This window comes from Euprymna scolopes, chromosome 10 (genome assembly GCF_053919585.1).
Source record: "Euprymna scolopes isolate OS-2025 chromosome 10, ASM5391958v1, whole genome shotgun sequence".
Taxonomy (NCBI): Eukaryota; Metazoa; Mollusca; class Cephalopoda; order Sepiida; family Sepiolidae; genus Euprymna; species Euprymna scolopes.
In genome coordinates, this window is record NC_136491.1 from 68,032,386 (window position 1) to 68,052,692 (window position 20,307).

Genomic DNA, 20,307 nt, shown 5'->3' on the forward strand with positions numbered 1-20,307 from the left:
TGTTTCTAACGAATGTTTCTAATGTAAGGGGGTAGTATAAAAAAAATGCCAAATAAGTTGACATATATTGTTGAATGTCGGTTTCCCAGAAAATGCCCTATGTCCTAATCGAAGCAAAATCAAATGAAATGTTGGTACTAATTGTTCAGCAATGCTCAGCCACTTCTGATCTCTTCCATAAATTACAATTGGAGAAAAACTGTGTGAGTAGGTCAACAGAAGTACATGCTACACAAAGTGTTTTCACTGGATAATAGATCAATCAATTTGCATTGGCTTATATAGAAAGAAAATAGGAATGTAGACAATAGCCATTGAAATGACAACATTGTCATCTACAATTAACTAAACAAACCTGCTTTTAAGCTTCTTTTTGTATCAGCATTCACCATGGATCGGTTGAGCCAGCTCCTCCAAATGAATTCTCTGCATCTTGTATAGACACTGCCCTGGAACATCAGTTTGAAACTGCAGCCATTTGCTCTTCCAGCAGTACACTCCGTAGAGGCGAGAACACAGGATCAGATTGCCATCTTGCTTCACCGTGCGGAGCCAGGTTTTCAGCTGGTCACTGCATTGTTTCTTCCAATCCTGGAGTGGCCCTGAATTGATGGTGTCATGGATAAAGTCATCTGGTTGCCGGCACAGAGTGTGACCAACCCATCAGGGACGTTTTGAAAAGAGAGCAAGAGATGGTATGAAAAGCAAATAAAATAAGTAATATTTAAATAAAATAACTAATATTGAAATAAAATAAGTAATATCTTTAAAAAATTTAAACAAAACTACTTGTTTGTTATCAAAATGACCAAATATTCTAAAAGTTTATTACTAATGGAGTAGGCATATAAAAAATTTGACGATTTGAAAAATAAGAATTTTTTATGGCAAGGTAATTATAAAGAAGCACACTTAAAGTATCTATCATTTGTAGACATTTTTTACCACTCTCCTTTACATAGGGTTAGTGTTGAGATTAATGAAAGACATGTTTTTGTCCCCATCATTGTCAATAAGTTCTAGAGAATTGTCAATACATAAATTCTCAAGTGGCAACAGATAACCCACCTGCACAAAATAAATTGAACTAATACCTATGAATTACTTAGAAGGAGCTGAAAAATACAACAAGCAAAAAGAAAAAAAAAATGTGGCTTAAATTTTAGTGGGAGAGGAAGTACAGATGATGGCTGACTCTTGCAAACAAAAAAGAATAATAAAACCATTATGAGTATGATGATAACCAAAAAGGGTGTAATAATAAGAGTGTTTTATTTTGTAGAAATAAAACATGTTTTTAGAAAAGTAGTAGTAGTAGTAGTAGTAGTAGTAGTAGTTGAAGAAGAAGATCATTCATGATGATTTTGTTAGCATTTGTTTCCATGATATCTTTCTATTAAGAATTCTTTCCAGAAAGATATCAAATACTTACGAGAGATACCATGTGAAGGTTGTCAACAACCATAAGTAAAAGTGTTTCTGTGGAACGAGCTGGATTCGAACTTGGCACACTCAAGTTGTCAGTTTGTGTTGTTAACCACTCGGTCAGTGTCATCTCCTTGATGGCAGGTTTGGAAACTACTACTAAGGCTAGTCCTAGAGGGCAGAATTGCTGTTGCTAGTAGGAGGATCAGAGCCAATGTAGTATTACAGCTGGCATTGTTATTGTTTTGGCAAATTGCTGGTGGATGGAAAAATAGCTGTGGCTGTTACTACTGGCACTTAGTCATTATCATCGTTGTGATGTGTTATGTCATCAGTAAGTCCGGACACAAAGGCTACTGGTCAGTTTGTGAAGCTGTCTGAGAGCAAGACTGGGGGTTGATTTGCCAAGATTATTAATCTGGTGGCAAACTCTAAATGATTGTTGAGTAGCAAAAAGCACTTGATTAATAGTGATAAATCTTAATGTCACCTGATTGGACGTCAAACAAGGAGGTGCATGCAGAAAGACGAAATTGTGCCTATCTCATATACATGATATATCATATTATGTATCATACATATTGAAACTATCAAAAACATAATATCCGATTTTGATACAAGGGGTGCTGAGCTGCAAACATGGCAAAACAAAATGAATGGGAAAAAGAAATGAGGCCTTACTTACATTGTGGAAGAAGTGACAATCATCTTTTTTTATGGAGAAGCTGTGAAGATAGGGAAAGGAGGAGAGATTATAAAATCCATGGAAAGAGAGAAATAAAGGTTGTTTTTGCTTTTCGTTAACTAAACAAGCAAGGTGACGAGAGTGGTAGAACATTTGAAGGAGATAAAAGAAGGACAGTCAAGAGAGATTTTGATAAACAGGGACAGGGATGATATTTTATTTATCTACAACTAGCAGGGAGACCTGGCGTTGCCTGGGATTGAATAATGATCAATGAATGTTTCACACTTCTATATTTTTATTATCAAAATCGGTGAAAATGGCCATTTTTCAATCAAATCAATTGAATGTGTTGATGAAACTGTTAAATAAAGTTAATATAAATTGTAACAAAGATGTTTGTCTTTTTAAATAGAACTCTAATCATCATAATCACCATCATTATCATCATCATGATGTTTAGTTTAACGTTTGTTTTACAGACTAGCATGCATTGAATGGCTTTTAGAAATTGACTTCAAAACTAACCCATTTCTGATCAGATCTCTATTTATCTCTCTCGCAAGTCCATCTTTGTCACTTCCTCTCATGTTTTTCTTAGCCTTTCTTTGTGGACCGACTACTACCTCAATTGTTCTACATCTGCTAACCTAAGAACTCTCATCTATTATTTGAATGTGATCATAGCATCAAAGCTTCCTGTTTTGCACACATCTCTCTATACTGTTTAGATTTAATATTCCTATGAAGTCATCAGATCTAAGCCTGACTTGCATTACACATCTATTGTATCATTTTTATATTTTTCTCTATGCAACACATGCCTAACCGTACCTGGTTAGATTTCATTTCCATACACTATCACACTTCATTTCAAGCAAAGATAGATGATTACAGATGTTACTACAAAATGGCTATCTTCTAACAAGCACCTTAACGCCACCAGCAACTCTTTAAACTTTCCAAGCAAATTAATTAAAACAAATTGTTTCAGATAATTATTATAAAGTTTATTTAATTAAGTTTATATATATATATATATATATATATATATATATATATATATATATATATATATATATATATGCGAGATAAGACACTGATAGAATTAAGATGAAAAATCCTGATGATATTACTTGAAGTAATACTTTCAAGGAGATCCTAGCAAAAAAGGAAAAGCTCAATATTTAAGAATAGAGCTATATATAAGTTTCGTGGTTAAATTTTAAATTCTGAAAAAACAACATATATAGACATATATTCGATTTAAGAATTTATTGCTTGACAAAAGGAATATATAGAAGGGGTTATTTTAATTTCCTTAATCCATGGATTTTCAACAATGGCTCATATCATCAGAGGAAATGTTAGCAAAATGTTCAGCTGCGAATGGACGCTATTTTGCTTTTCAGCACAATTATTGAAAATAGTTTTTTGAGTGGTTGTGGATAATTATATGGAGAAAATTATACGAAAAGAGAAGTTGATACAACTTGGGTAGTCCATTATCGGAAGGAGTCCAATGTCGTTCAGAGTTATAGATCCAGGTGGGCAGAAAATAGGCCCATGGGAGAAAGTGATATTCCCATATAGCGAAAGCGTACTGCTCCTTATTGATATTTCGAAAAGTATACTGGGCAGCCTTATTTGTTGTTGTGTTGATTGTGTGTTGGTTGATGAAGTCCAAATGCTTTCTCGGTGTTAACAAAGTATATCCGAAATTGGGTGGATATACCATTCCATTGTAATTATCCCCATGAGTAATAGAATTTGAGCATTGAGTTAAGTGTGCAATGGACCTCAGAATCAATAGTGTAGTTATCAAAATACCAAAGATAGTAAAAGAATCCTGGAGATGATATTCGGAACTGTATGTTGGAACGGCTTGCTTGAGGTATGAGTCTCTTAGAAAGATAGTTTGTTTTCTTGTTTATTGTGGATGAGAGAAGCCTTTTAGATGAGGGAAAGAGGAGAGAGGGGTGAAGTAGAGAGGGTAAAGAGAGAGGGGCGAGGGTTAAAATTGGGGGCCATACAGGTTCTTAATGGAATTTTTTTGACAGGGGGAGGAGGAATTGTGTTTTAATATTCTTTAAAAGGGTTGACCTCTTGATTTTAAGTTCAAGTAGGAAATGGATATTCTTGTGATTTTCAATGAGGGAGTGTGCATAGGAGGTAGGTGTGCTGTTTTTGCTGTGGGGATGGGTGAGCTGATGAGGTGGAGATAGAGACGAGTCATGGTGTGAAAATATGGAATGTTTGGAGGGTTACTTAATTAAGTGAGTTTAAGGTTGGATTCTTTTAATTTTGAGTGTATATTTTAAAGGTGACTTGGTTAGTTGAGCTAAGTCAGTTAAATACGTTTGTTGTCATAATTTGATCTAGTTTAATTATGTTTGTTTAAATTTTATTTAAAATATATATATTTCTGTTTGGAGGCGATCTATGGATGTGTTTGTTTTGTTGTTCGTTGAGTTGGAATTGATGTTTGAGTGAGTGCTTTATATACTGTGGTTAATTATATATTTTTTATATTTTTATAAAGGGGAGAGTTGATTTAAATGTGGGGCTGGGTATGTGGTCACCCAGGCGTGGTTAATTTTAACTATTTATATAAAGATTACTTGTATATCCACCTGTCAATCCTAAACACAAGTGCAAATATAAGCACATATATACCCACAGACAAACATACATATGTACATATACATATATAGACATACACATATACATATAGATAGTATGCACTTATGTACAAACACTGATTCATACCATGCTTACATAAATATAGACTTATATACATATGCATCGTTATACTAATGCATATGTGCACTCAATTACATATATACATATCATAACGCAAACACGCATATTAGAGAAGGGAACTATTTATACAGCCGGACGATTATGTATCTGCGCATACTCGAATGTACAACTGCGCTCAAAAGCACGGCCGAACAACAAGTGCAAGCATGCAATTCATACTCCTTTTAGCATACCATCGTATACATACAGCAAATATACAACTACATAAGTGTTATGTCTAGAAAGAGATAAAAGTGCGCACACTGATACATATAACATACAAATACAGAGAGCGTGCACCTACCTTTAAAGATATATATACATCAACAAATGATCGGGTTTATCTAGCGATTCTATTTTAGAGAGGGGTGTATTCCCCCATTGCCAACAACATTTTCATATGGTCTAGGGAGATATAGATAGTTAGAGTGTACCAATATACGGCTAAACTAAATAAAATAATATATATCCTATTAATAATTATTCTGACAATAAAACCAGCCAATAGCTACAAGTGTGTTTCACTCCGATGAAAAGGTGTTTATCCTTGCATTTTTGGATAAAAACATTTAGAACAAGAATATATATATATATATATATATATATATATATATATATATGTATATATGTATATATATATATTGTGTAGTCACTCACGCATGCACACACACACTCGCGCTCAAATAAACGAACCTTTGTTCATTTCATTTCAATTTTCCCCGCGCATTTTGCAAAGAAATATATTCTGTCAGCAACGGCAGAATTTCAAATATGCTTTTTTTCTCAAACAACAAAAGTAAAAATAGCATAGTTGAAAGCACCATCACATGACACAACCAACCAATGAGAAAATTAAAAAGATTATCCTTTTAACGAATTTCCAAAAGCCAAAATATCAGCAGAAGCTATCGCGTTCTGGAGCTGGTTTGGACTCTATAAAAAGGGCATTTTGCGCCCAAACGAATCAGTTGACCACAAGGCCGTATGCAGTAAAATCATCATCATCAACTCCGTCCGTATGGACATTAAACGCGTGCCACGCACATAAATTCTCCACATGGAAGCACCAACAGCGAGAATTAACATTTACATTTCTTATTTCATTATGTTTCTTATTAGCGCTTGGCTTTTCTTTCCTGAGAAGTTACAAACATTAACTTTACGCCAAAAATCTCCTTTCCTGAACATTTCATCTTTTCTCCCTCTCGGCTCACTTCGAGACAATGAGAATATGCTTCTCTTGTTCTCAACATCATAACCGCTGTTACCGCAAACACCACACATATACGCTACGCGGACACTAAATAAATGACTTGTGCACACACGCATTCATCCTGTTCATCTTCTAAAGTAACAACAACTAATCACTCTCTTCTCAAATTACTTTCCTCATGGATTCTTTGAGTAAGGCGAACTTCGCCAGATAAACAAACTTTAAATTCATTTTATTACTTTCACACAGGACTTTAACCTTCAAAAGTCATTAATTCCACGCAGGACTTTCACCTAACATTTTTAATTACAATGTCTTCGAAAGAACTTTCACCAGCTGGACCTTTGTGTAACCACGTTATTGTTTTTGTTGAAAAATAAATGTGGTGCATTTAAATCAGAAGGAGGTGTCGTTTTGTTTTATTCCTTTTTTTATTATTTTGTTTGGGATAAGGAAATTTAATTTTACTTAAACTTCTGACCCCCACTACAATATAAGTAAATTAAATAGACAATTTTTAATTAATTGTTAATATATTTCAAATCTAATTATAAGCCCACTGAAAAACACTGATTTTATTTTCATAATAAAAATTAAAACAAAAAAAATTTTCTGATATATTATTTATTACAACAAAAATCAGAAAACAAATGACTATTTGACTAAGTAAGCGAAAAAATGGGTGGCGGGGGGGGTATTTTTGACAAGAATCAAAAAAGCAAAAAATAAAATAAAAATAAAAGAAATGTTAGTAAAGGCAAGATAAGACTCGAAAAAGTTCTAAACAAAAGTAGTGACAATTCTGTTTAGTTAGAAAAAAAAAATAGTGGTTTCTTTACAGTCATGTGTACTCTCGATAATTGCTCAAAAATCGAAAATTAAAAAAAAAAGATGTTTTATAAATGCCACCAATTATGTGAGAATGTACTGTTCTTTCAGTATTTTACCTATTGAGGTTGTGGTTTTGTGGAATTCTAGGAAGTTCACCTTCTTTGAGAAGAGATTAGTTTATTGACAATCGCTCCAACTGTGAAATACCGACGAGGCTGTTCATGTAGACTAGAGGGCTCTGCCTCTTGAGTGCTGGCTTTTCAATCCCTACCTTACCTTCTAAGCTTGGAAGGGAGGTAGACTAAATCTAACAGTGCAAGAAAAGAGTGTAGGAAAATATCAGCGGCAGCAAAGGATGGCTGGCTTGCGAAGAGATTAGCAGTAGGAGTATCAGAAGCTGCCATTGAAAACTTGAATAAACATCTGATTATATTAGACTGTCTCTGTTTCGAAGCTTATATGAAAATGTAATTTCAAACCGTAATTTTTTTTTTCAATAAAATGAGGAAAGACCAAATTTAAAAATAATGAAACGTTTAATCGAAAAAAATACCATATTTTTTTTCCCCTCGGTTTTCTAAACAAAAGATTTCACGAAATTCAACAATTTTTTAACTGATACCAAAATCTATTGAATATATATCAATGCCAAAAAATCACTTACCTGTAAAAAAAAAAAAACAAGCAATGGGTGCTTCAATTGTTTATTTTTAAGAATTGTCCCTATTTATATTTTATATTCCATGAATTTTTTAAATAAAAGGATTTTTTAAAGCAAGAGTAGCAGAAAATCGCATTTTCGTAACCCGTTTTGCACCATTCGGTAAAATCGTTGCTGCTCGTTATTTCAAAAAGATAAAATACGGATTCATCAAAGGGACATAATTAATGTCTTTTTTATTGCGTGCTGTTAACCAAAATTAGTAGTTAAAAAAAGCACACATTCACTTATAATTTTTTGCCGTTATACAAATAATCCAATGAATAAATTTTTTTTTTTTAATTCTCTTAATGAAATACACGAGTTTTTGATTATTATATTTTCTTTCTACTTTATCGAGTGAATTTTTTTTTATATCTAAAAAAAGAAAACATTGAATGTCATAGAAAAAATTGTCGTCACCGTCCAGTATTTATTATGACGATATAAGCATAACATGAGCTTTCATTAAAAAAAAAAAAAACCAACGTGGTTTAAAAAGAAAAGGTCTTACACTTTGGACTTTACAGGTAAATTTCCAAAAAACACTTCTTTTTTTTTTTGTTTTAAATTAGAATATTTTATTTATTGATCTTTAATCTTCAATTTGTGATATATTAAACTTTGGTGAGTAAATTAATTATATAAATTTTAATAGACATTTCAAAATGGTGGGGGGGGGTGAATTTAACAAAAAACGTTTGTCTAAAATATTAAATTTGGTTTATTGGAAAGAGCATAAAATTTCACATTGACCCTGAAAATATCGTAAAAATTTAACCAATAGAAAAATTTTGATAGATTTTTAAAGTTTAAAAATTGAAAATTATTTAATTCGTAAAATTCAATTGATTTCATTAAGTAAAATAAAAAAAAAAATGTCAGCATGAAGGCGCGCCGGTATTTTTTAAACATTTTGTAAATACTGTTTTTTAAAAAATAAAAAATAATATTTCTATTTTTTAAACAACTTTAATAGTTTATTTTGGAAGTATATTCCATAAAGAAAATAAACAACCCACTTTAAACAGCGAAATTACGAGTTTTTTTTTTTTATATTTTATTCGCAGTTTCGGGTTAGGGGTGTCAAAAATTCCCCCAAAATTCTGATACGCCTAAAGCAGCAGGTGTGTCAGAAATTTCGTGAAAAATATTGAATAATTCCACCCCGTTTTTCCAAGCTTATAACTCCTCGAAAAATGTCATTCAAGCCCTAATTTTTTTTTTTTTTTTTTTCAATTAAAGGAGCAAGGACCAAGGTTTCATAAAAAAAAAAAAAAACAAACAAACAAAAGAAAAAACAAACAACGTGGTTTTAAAAAAAGTTTTAAATATCGGATTTTACAGGTAAATTTCGAAAAAACACTACTTTTTTGTTTTAAATTTGAATATATTATTTATTGACCTTTTCTCTTCAATTTGTGATATATACAACTTTGGTGAGTAAATTAATTATTTACTTTTTAATAGATACTTGAAAATGGGGGGGGGCGTAAATTAAAAAAAAACGTTTGTCTAAAATATTATATTCAGTTTATTGGAAAGAGCATAAAATTTCACAATGACCCTGAAAATATCGTAAAAATTGAATCAATAGAAAAATTTTGATAGATTTTTAAAGTTTAAAATTGAAAAATACTGAGCTCGTAAAATTCAATTAATTTCATTACTTTTTTTAAAAATAAAAATAAAAATATTTCTATTACTTTTAAAACAACTTTAATAGTTTATTTTGGAAGAAAACAACTTTAATAGTTTATTTTGGAAGAAAAATAAAGAAAATAAACAACCCACTTTTAAAAGAGAAATTACGAGTTTTTTTTTTATATTTTATTCGCAGTTTCGTGTTAAGGGTGTCAAAAATTCCTACAAAAATTCTGGTACACCTACAGCAGCAGCAGTAGTTGAAAACACGCATATGCAAATTAGCAAGTGTACGCGAAAGGAAAAAGGAAAAAAATGGAGCAAAAATGCCCCACGCGCTTGGGGCAGAAGTAAAGTGCGAGTCGAAGAAAATGGACGTAAAGTCGAGGACATGAATAGGTCGACTGTGGCCAACATGCAGTTGAAGGAAAGAGAAACACAATCAGACTAGATGGACATGTGGCAGCGAGAGATTTTTTAAGTGATGTCGAGTAGGGAGAGTAACGTGTAATGAAAAGTTTCGTTATAAAAGAAAAAAATGCCGGCCCGGATTTTTATTTATTTCCTCTTATTTATATGTAACAGCAACGTTACATAATTGGCAAAGGCGTAAAACCACACAAAAGCGCTACGAAAAGGTATCTCTTATAGCAACAAAAAATAAATTTAAAAAAAATTAACTGCTCTATAATGGCCAGATAATGAGGAATCATTTTACGTTAAATGCGAAACTGATCCCCACTCTAAATTCTAAAGTAATTGCTTCTTATTTATTTATTTTTTTTTTTATTTCTTTCCGTCAAGTTTTTCAGGGTGTTGTTCCACACATATTTCCAAAAAAAAAAAAAATAATAAAATAAAATAAAAAATAAGTTGAATTACAATTTTTCCTGGGGTGGGGTATAATTCTTAGTAAGTTTTTAAATGCACGTTTTAGTGGAGTCGTTAACAATAACATTTATAGAGTAATAAATGAACACAAAAAATGGCACATTCAAAGGTTTGGGCAGAATGAGGCGTGGTAAAAAAATAAAAACGCAAACTTTATCTGTATGAGTCATTATTGCAGTAATGCAGTAGTCCTCTTTTTCTCCTCTTCTTTTAACGTCTTTTTAGTGGTTGTGGTTGACGCTTTCAATTTAAATGGCCGTTCTATAGCGTGAAAGCAGGACACGTGGTTCGTTTGCAGCTGACGACCCAGACATCCCTTGTTTAAGAAACCTAATGAACTCTAATCTTTCAGCCTAAAAAGAATTGGCCCACTAAAGGTTTTTCCCTTTTTTTCTCCCTTCCTTTAACAATCGTTTTTATTTACTGTTGTGTAATAATACCGTTTTTGTTGTCGGATTCGGGCCTGTTAAAAAAATATTTTCAAACTTACCTGGCTGATTGTATTATCGATTTTATTTTATTATTTTGGTTTGACGATTTCAAATAAAATAAAGAATACGTAAATAGAACGGAAAAAGGTCAACCTTTTATTCCAAAGGGTTTTAACTGAAACTTAGACAGGCTTTCTTCAAGATCAATACGAACAAAATGTCTAGGCTTTATAAAAGTTTTTTTTTTTTTTTTTTTTTTTTTTTTTTTTTGTTAATGTATCACTTGAATTTCAAAATCAACAATGGATTATTTTTGTCGAGCAAAAAGCGCTTGTTAAAGACAATTAATAAAAGAGGTTATCTTTACGATTACTGCTTCCACTTCATTTCCGGTTACCCCTTCATTTTTAATTGATATTTACGATAAATTGTTAGGTGGAAGCATGGATTAGACAAAGGAATGCCCCTTTCCCATGTTAAGAATGCCTTTTCGGTAAATTTTTACTTGGTTTCTACCTTAACATTTTCCTTTTTAACATGACGACTTTTAATAAGTTTTCGGGTGTGCTGAAATAAATATCGAATATGAAATCATGAGTAACGAACATTGCGCACCCGCAAAAATGGAGGAGTTAATGTCCGGTACTACACTACTCCCCTTTCCCTAAAAGGAGAAGATAATTCTGCGAGGAACAAACATACCCAAAGGAGGAGGTAATGTCTAATAGAATGATATCATGATAACAGAATATACAATACCTTCTCGAAAATAGTGGAGGTAATACCTGGGAAGCCCCCCCCCCTAAAAGAGAGAGTAAGGAGAAATGTATCGTATAGCAACTGAAAAGATTTTACAGTATCTTTACCCCCCCCCCAAAGAGAAGGAAGATGTTCAGCAGGAGAAATACCATATTACCCCCCCCCCCATTAAAAAATTATAAAATAACAGATTAAATCAGTTTTTCATTCATTTAAAAATGCTTAGCCATAAAAACATTTCATCCTAGGGGTACCTTAAGTAGAATGCCCTCTAAAGTAAATGTGATCTTGTGATGATTAAGATGATTATAGTTAAGGGTAGGACAGACTTTTTTTTTTTATGACCAAGGATGACCATTTCTCCCCACACTTTTCATGGTTTTATGCATAATTTTTGTAAGTTAAAATTGTTTATATTTCTGCAACGAAAAAAATCTATTCACTGCAAGCCACCTAACTCAGATCTTTAACTATTGATAAAAGTATTGTATATGTGTAAGAAAATATGACAATATTAAATTACAAATGTATATTACAGAATATTAATTTATTAGAAACTGCTTAAAAAAATATACAAATTAGGAATATGTAAAATTGTTTGTGAGGTGTTTGCAGATGATACGAGGGACTTGCCAAAAGTAATGCATCCTATCACCTCTCAGCTAGGGATTTTTATCCTGGACCCCCAAAATCAACCATTAGACCATTCCTGTAATGATCTGGTCCTTGTTGATTTTGCAGTGAGAGTTTAATTCTTTGAGAAAAGTTTAGTTCACTGCTAATCGCCTGATGCGCCCTCACCAGGGAATGCCCACAGAACTGCCCAGGCACTTTTTGTAGGTCAGCGTGCCCCTCCTTGGGGGCGCGGATTTCTTAATCCCACTTTCCAACCCGAACCTGTTCTTGCAGTGAGAGAAAACTAAACAAGAATTCTATTTTCTATTTTGCCCAAATGAATGCGAGAGGATTACATATTGTATTGTTATGATGACTGAACTTATGCGTTCATGACCTGGAAGTTTCATCGCTCTGTTGACAGTGTGAAACTCTAAGAAAGCAACCCCTGTCATGGATGTGCATCAGAAGCAGCGATGGGCCACTGAATTTCTGCATGTAAAAAAAAAAAAAAAATCAACTGAACAACATTCACTGACACCTGTTGAACATTTATGAAGCCGATGCTGTTGATGTCAACACAATTAAGAAATGGGTTCTTCAATTTTAGATTCCTGACAGAGATGTAAGTGACAAAGCACGTTTCAGATACCCATGCACAACCTTAAACTCATCACTGGCAAAAGTGTATTGAGAATGGTGGTGACTATTTAAAAAAAAAAAAATTCTGGGGCACAAAAGGTCACTCGTTTTAATGGTCCCACATTAGTCTTCGTAGCTCTTCGACTTTTTTTAGTTAAAAAATAGAATGCATCACTTTTGGAATGACCCTCGTATTATATATACTTAAAAATGCCTTTCCATGAAAATGATATTCTTATCAAATAGTTTCACTATCTCATGCATATGAGCAAAATGTAGTATCTGTTCTAAGAATACACTTCATGTTATCTTTGTCAGTGAATGAAAAAGTCCTCCTAGACTGAAGCCATTAAAAGTTTTGTTTCAATTCAAAATGCCCTTTTTTGGGGAGCTGGATTTATACGACCGGGCTACACCAGGCATCCCTGCTAGCTTAGATAAATACTTTTGCAATTTTAACAAGAGCCATTTATGCTGAACATCCACAGAATGCCAATATCAATATATTACATATGAAAGAGTTCACTGTGGAATTTTCACAGGTTCTGCTAGTTTATAATAATAATCTATGTATCTATAAAAGTGAAAATATGTGTGTGTGTCTGTGTTCATTTCCCTATCAAATAACTCTGTCAATTTTCAGTCTAGAGACTCGAGATTTGACATAAGGAGTATTGAGATTTGTCCAGAAATTTGGCTGTCAAGGGGTCAAAGTTCAATGATTTCACCTTTGAAAACTCTACCAAACTCCTCCACCAATTTTGGGTCTAAACACTTGAAATTTTAAATGTAGGTTACTTGGATATGGATTAAGCTTTTGACCTCTGCAGTCTTTACCAAATTACTCAGCTAATTTCTGGTCTAAACATTTGAAATTTTACATAAAGGACATTCAGAGATAGGGTAAGCTTTTTTATCGGTTTGGGTAAAAAATTTGAGCTGCCAAGGGGTCAAAGTTCAAAAGATTTGACCTTCAGACATACGGGTTTTTAAAAATCCAAACAAATTATCAGTAAGTCACAAAATGAAAAACAAATCAAATAATGCCATTCAAAATGAAATTACCAGCAATTTTATTTTGAATGCCATTCTTTGATTTGTTTTTCATTTCATGAATCACTGATGATTTGTTCGCGTTTTTAAAAACCTTTTAAAAGGCAGATTTATTACAATGACACTATGGAATGTCTATGAAATATATAACATATAGTTTTTATATAAATAATTTTATATATATTATGAAGGACATTTCAAAAGTAATGCCTCCTATTTTTTATTCCGTCCAAATAGATTAGAGGAGATTGCAAATTACATTGTTATGATGACTGAACTTCAGGCCATTCATCTCTTTGTTGCAGATATTGATGGTGTGAGACTCTAAGAAAGCAACCCCTGTCATGGACATGCATCAGAAGCAGAGATGTGTCATTAAATTCCTTTGTGCAGAAGAAATTGAACCGATCAACATTTACTGGTGCCTGTTGAACATTTATAAAGCCGATACAATTAATGTTAACACAGCAGATGGGTTTGTCAGATTCAGAGTGGCGTTGTTGCCTGATGTACATGACAAAGCACGCTCTGAATTTTTGCAACAACGCATCAAAATGAGACGGGGGGGAGGGGAAGTGTATTGAAAATGGTGGTGAATATGTAGAAAAATAAATTCTGGAGTGCAAAAGGACAGTCATTTTAATCATACCACTCCCATCTTCATAGCTCTTCAAGTTTTAGTTTTTAGTTAAAAAAAATTGTTGGCTTTACTTTTGGAATGACCCTCGTATACTTTATTTTTTTGCCCTCGGTTACATTTAATTTTTTTATTACACAAGTTAAACGAATTTACATCATATTTTTGATGTTGTTATGATGTATAGATTTTAATTTTACTGGTTCTTCAAAAACAATAAATATTTATCATTTTTATCATTAGTATCAACCAATGAGAAATCAAGTTTAAAATTAATTTTTAAAAGAATCGTTTTGGGAATTGGAAATTATGATTAAATACCGATTCCAAGACGTCAAAAAGTTCAGATTTTTATGATTCCACATTTTGATTAACCGTCTCAACACTAGTTTAAATTGTTCTTTTACAAACAAAATGACAGGGAATTTGCATTATGGATATTTTCTATGTTGCAAATAATGTTCTTGGGGGAAGGTGTCAAAGCCAGCTGTGAGCCATTACATGATTTGTTACAATCTTAATGATGATAATAAAGAAAAAGTGTTAAATGTCAGTTTTGTTTGTTTTTTGTATCAGTTGTTTCTATTTGAGTCTCCAATATAATAAGTCCTGCGCTGTCAACTAAGCTCCATCCCTGTCCCATTGCTGGCATTGTTTGGAGCCAAAAGAAAATAAATAGATGTTAAATAGTATGTAACATCTTTATATTAAAAGTTTATTTTCATCTTTAGTCATCTCTTCATCTTTCTCTTGAAAATTAATCTTTACAATTTTGTTAAACTGGACAGTGTGGAGGAGAACAAATGGTCCTGGTAAATTCCTAATTTCTTCCCCCTGCCAATTTAAAAAAAGAACATATGTAATTTTAATAAAGCCAATAGTTCAAAGATAATTAATGACAATTACTAAAAGTAATAATGTAATCTTACAATATTTGATTCTGGACAATGTATGGTCCTAATAAATTCCTAATTTTCTTCTGCTCCCCTCCCCTCCCTCATTCATGTCAAATATTAAGAAGATATATAATGCTGATAAAGAAGAAAATTTAACTTATATATATATAAATATATATATGAGGTGCCTTAACTAAGTTTCCAGACTTTTTTTTTTGTATGGGCACTTTTATTGAAAGTACACACATGAAACTTTAGTCCTCTTTGAAGTAATCTCCTCCGGCTGCAATGCATTTGTTGTACCATTCCAACAACTTCTGGAAGGCTCCATGGAAGTCCTTTTGTGTAAGTGTGTCAATAACCCTTGTCACAGCTTCGTTCATCTCCTCAATTGTCTCATAATGTCAGCTTCTAAGGTTTTCTTTGAGCTTAGGGAATAACCTAAAATGACAAGGAGGTCTGGACTACACAGAGTGTGAGGAACTGTCTTGATACCCATCTTGGTCAAATAATCTGTGACAAGGATGGAGTTGTGGGCTGGTGCATTGTCCTGGTAGAAATGCCACTGACCCAATTTGAAGAGGACTGGCCTCTTCTGACAGAATCTCTTCCTGAACTCCTTTAAAACCTTGACATAGTATTCCTTGTTGACTGTCCAGTGGAAACTCAGTGCGTGTAGATTATGGCCATGCTGTCAAAAAAGGAATCATAAGTTTCTGGGTGGATTTGCTCTATCTGGCCTTCTTGGGTCTGGGAGAGTCAATAGTAGATCCAGCTTTCATCACTGGTCACCAGAGCATCAAAAACTGCAGGATCTGAATTGATCATGACAACATCTTTCTTTCTGATCTTCTCTGAGACCCTTGGGACAAACTTCACGCAAATTTTCTCCATCTTCAATTCTTCGCAAATAATTGTGTGTACAGTTCCCACACTAACATCAAACTGTGCATTTATTGTCTCTATAGACATACGATGGTCCTTATCAATGAAATTCTTTATTTGGCCAATCAACTCTAGTAATCTGACTTCCTTACTCCTCCCACACCTCTCATCATCCCTCAAAGAATCCCTGCCTTCCTTAAATCTTTTATGCGACTTAAAAACTGCTGCTCAATTCATACAAGATGGTCCAAAAGTAGTCTGAAACATTCCATACATTTTTGTGGCATTTTTTCCAAGTTTAAAACAGAATTTTATTGTATATCGTTCTTCTAATATGTCCTCACATCCAGATTGCATTTTTGAAATTCACCAGCTGAGACAATCAGGTTTTAGTAGGGTGTATTCCAATTCCTGCTGTAGCTGTTCATTTAAACCTGAAATCATAAAAATTTGTCAGTGACCTCATAAGATGTATAGCAATAACAGACTGAATTTTCAAAAGTCTATGACAATTTTAAATGCCTGTACAAAAAAGTCTGGAAACTTATTGAAAGCACATCATATATATATATATATATATATATATATATATATATATATATATATATAAGAGCACACAGTTAATAAAACATGTTAAAAACACTTTGAAAAAGAGTTAAAAACATATTTAATCTGAAAAGGAAACACTTGATAAGTGGATAGTCCTTAATCCGTCGAGTTTCGAAGAAATACTTTCCTTCTCATTAGAGAGTAGGAATTAGCAAAATGCGGGATCGGATTTTGCATAAAAAAGTATTTGATGAAACTACAAGTAAGTCAAAGATCTTACTTGATAACAAAAAGTGAAGCAGAGGGAATATGGTGAAGAAAAAGGTGATTACACGTGAATGGATAGTCTGGTGAAAGGTAAATAATCCAATGACGGTAAAATCCAAAAATATAACCCCAAGAAAGTTAACTGAGTTTCCATTTGCTCAAGTAAAATCCAAGGAAATCACGTAATTGGAAGATGGTTCAAAATAATCCAAAAGGCCGAAATCCATGGAATAATTCACAAATATGTACAAAGAAAAGAAAAGGGGAAAATTCCAATAATATTAATAAAAGAAAAATAATTTTTATTTTACTTTTATATATATATATATATATATATGATGTTACCAAAAGTAACACTGTAGTCTTACAATTTTTGATCCTGAACAACACCAAGTAGAACAAATGGTCACAGTAAATTTGTGATTTCTTCACCTTTCGTTTCCTCTCCATTTCAACATATTAAAAAGGTATGCAATTTTGATAAAAAACAATAGTGCAAAGAGAATTAATATACACACGTATATAGACACTTCTTTTTCACTGTTGTCTCTGTCTCTCTATCAACTAGTCTGCTGATTTAGTACCTATGACTCCTTATTGCTAAATTTATAGATGAGAAGCTAAAAAATCCAAACTATTCATATGATTTTAAAAAGAACAAGTACAGCATGCATGGTTCCCCGTGAGTGCACAGTGAATGAGGCATAAAAAAAAATTACTAATACTAAGTTCAGCATGGCTCCCCCCCCCCCACCCGCCGCCATTTAGCCCCAAAAATCCTCAGGGTATGTCAAATCCTGGTGAAAATAAACAAATGGTGCAATTTTAGGCCTTAACATATTTAAATTTGAGTTTAACACCATGCATAACTACGAAATAGACGTACACAGAAAATTTTAGGCAAATATGGTAAAATAGTCCCAAAAATGGAGTGTTTTTATTAGCCCTAAAAGAGCCCCTAGGGCACACCCGAGAGTTATCACAAAGTAAAGACAAACAAAAATACATAGAAATCAGTTAGTTACAACTTTTCAGAAGTTTTATAAAAATCCAAAGCATCAATTTTTTTAATAAGCACAAAAGTGTCAATTTTGACTATTTTAACCCGAAAATCCATTCTGTTACTTTTTTTTTACTCATTGTTTATTGTTTGTGCAAAATTTTTAAAAATTCCAAGGCGTAGTTATTGAGAAAAGTGTGGACAGACAAATGAACAAGGATAAATTTACAGGTCCACCCTCCTTTTGTCGGGAGATGAAAAAAGCAAAACAAAAACAAAATGGATAATGTCAGGTAGGTACAGCTTGTTATATATAATATCAAAAGACTTTAAAATATGTATGTAATAGATGAAATAAAAGCAATATATCCAATTTCACATAAGCTTGCTGTTTGATTTTCAACCATTTGAACCAACTTGCAAATCACATTGTATTAAGTTTCATGAAATCTTGACATTTTCTAAGCAGCATGAAACCTGCATACTTGAACATTCGGCCAATGTCTTGTTTTCAGATGATTATAGCTGGCAACAATTTGTAACATTTAAAAAGAAATATCAGAACTCTTCCATGCAAAATATTTGATGATTGTAGACATTTCCAACCATAAAAGAACATCTATTAAACCAGATGATTTGGAGTACAATGTCTCAATCTGAAATGCTGAAGTCTATTTATTACATTCTAAAAAAAAAATGATGAATGGTTTGATTTGGAACTAAGGTAAACATTTATTGCAACAACTCTGAAAGAGGTTTCCAGCTACATGTGTTTTTTAGTTATCACCGGAAATGGACCATTCACAAAATTTTTTTATAGTTTTCTTCCGTCATTTTTCTTTTCAGATACAAATTTTTAAAAGAGACTTGTTACATATAAGTTTCTTTATTTATCTATTTATTTTACTGTTTGTACTTTGGGTTTTGCTATTAATTGTTGCTTGCAATGCAATGATTTTATAAGTTTGAACATTACTTACCAAATCATAAACATGTATTCTTTTTCTCTCCCAATTCTCTTCTGAAAAATTTGTTGCCTACCAGTGTCTGCTCTTGAGTTTTTCTACAATAATTTCATTTGAATCAGTTCTAAATTTCCATGCATGATCCTGTTTTATGCTGGAAGGTTGTGCAAAAGTATTTGTTCCAAAATGAAACAATATTACTGAACTGGTTGAGAAACAGACCAACTTGGGAATAGACAAGAACAAGATTACAGAAAAGTAAGCTTCAAGTTATGAAGCATTAAAAAAAGTCATAAAATAAGTACAGACGAAAAATTTTTGATTACCACAGCCTCACATACTTGCTATATATGTGACAGAGCATTAAAAATACTGATATTTTGATTTCAATCATTAACTTTACAAAATAATGATTATCAGTTCAATAAATTTATTTTGTATTTAAATTGTTTTAGTTATATTTTTAAGATTGCAGGAAACTTTTATTAACAAAAATCTATCTCTGTTGTTTTGTCAGTAAACATTTTTTCAGATCCTATACTTTATTCTTAAGCGAGAAGTTAAAATGCAATACTTTTATTTTAAGCATAACAAACAGACATAATCTGATTCTCAAATGTTTGTCCTTGTGCAAACAACCTCTTCAGTTTAGATAGATATGATATAGTTTTGTAATATTTAATATAATTGAACTTCATTTCAAATCTTATCAAATATTTCACTGATGTTGAAAGAATACATTAAAAAAAGATTGATATGACGCAAATAAAACAAAATTATGTCTCGTGTTTGCTTGAATTTTGATTAAATTCTTCTATCATTGGCTGTAACTGTAGCACAGTCGAGTTATTTGTTTGTTAGGCATATCAACACTTTTATCAGTTATTTAATGCCTATTAAATATCTTTATATTAGTAAGCCATGGTGGAGGGCTGTATGGTTGCTGTAAAGAATACTGCTGAAAAAAAAAAATCATTTGGCAAATAATTCAGGCTGAATGAGTTGGCGTTCCTTCACACCACTTTTGAGAAAATCCCATATTAATGGTTAATAGTATATTATTATACCTTTAAGAAAAGTAGTGAAGGATTAAGGTGATTGGATCCAAAGGAGTTTTGTGGAATTTCATTTGAATCATAGTTGTTTTTTTTTGTTTTGTTTTTTTTAATTACATTTTCACCCCAAACAAGGCACATTGCCACTTTGATGTAGGGGCTACTATCAGAGACATAAGCTACAGGGGTACTATGTGGGGAGTTGGGAAGCAAGATGTTGGTTCATGTTACACTTGAACTTCTGCATGTCAGTACAGTTGGGGAAGCAGGAACCCGGAAGGGAATTCCAAAGTCTAGCAGTTCTGAAAAAGAAACTACTGGAGTAGAAGGCTCTCTCATATCTAGGGATCTCTACTGTGAAG

General features: G+C 32.5%; 1 protein-coding gene and 1 long non-coding RNA gene across 9 annotated transcripts in view; one reads left to right on the top strand and one right to left on the bottom strand.

Moving 5' to 3' along the window:
- Window positions 1–512: 512 nt before the first annotated feature.
- On the bottom strand, window positions 513–19,035 carry LOC145286060 (uncharacterized). Its single transcript, XR_013869094.1, has 3 exons — window positions 18,906–19,035; window positions 2,111–2,150; window positions 513–632 (listed from the first exon to the last, which is right to left on the bottom strand). It is a non-coding gene; the product is annotated as an uncharacterized LOC145286060 (long non-coding RNA).
- The window catches only part of LOC145286055 (far upstream element-binding protein 1-like), a 141,514-nt gene continuing 131,613 nt past the window's right edge, over window positions 10,407–20,307 (top strand). For 4 of the 8 annotated variants that reach the window (XM_080134715.1, XM_080134716.1, XM_080134719.1 and 1 more), the window contains exon 1: window positions 10,430–10,568. The gene's annotated coding sequence lies outside the window, so the exon portion shown is untranslated. Of the gene's footprint in view, window positions 10,569–20,307 lie in introns of all 8 variants that reach the window. The other 4 variants (XM_080134717.1, XM_080134722.1, XM_080134718.1 and 1 more) reach the window with 4 other exon arrangements.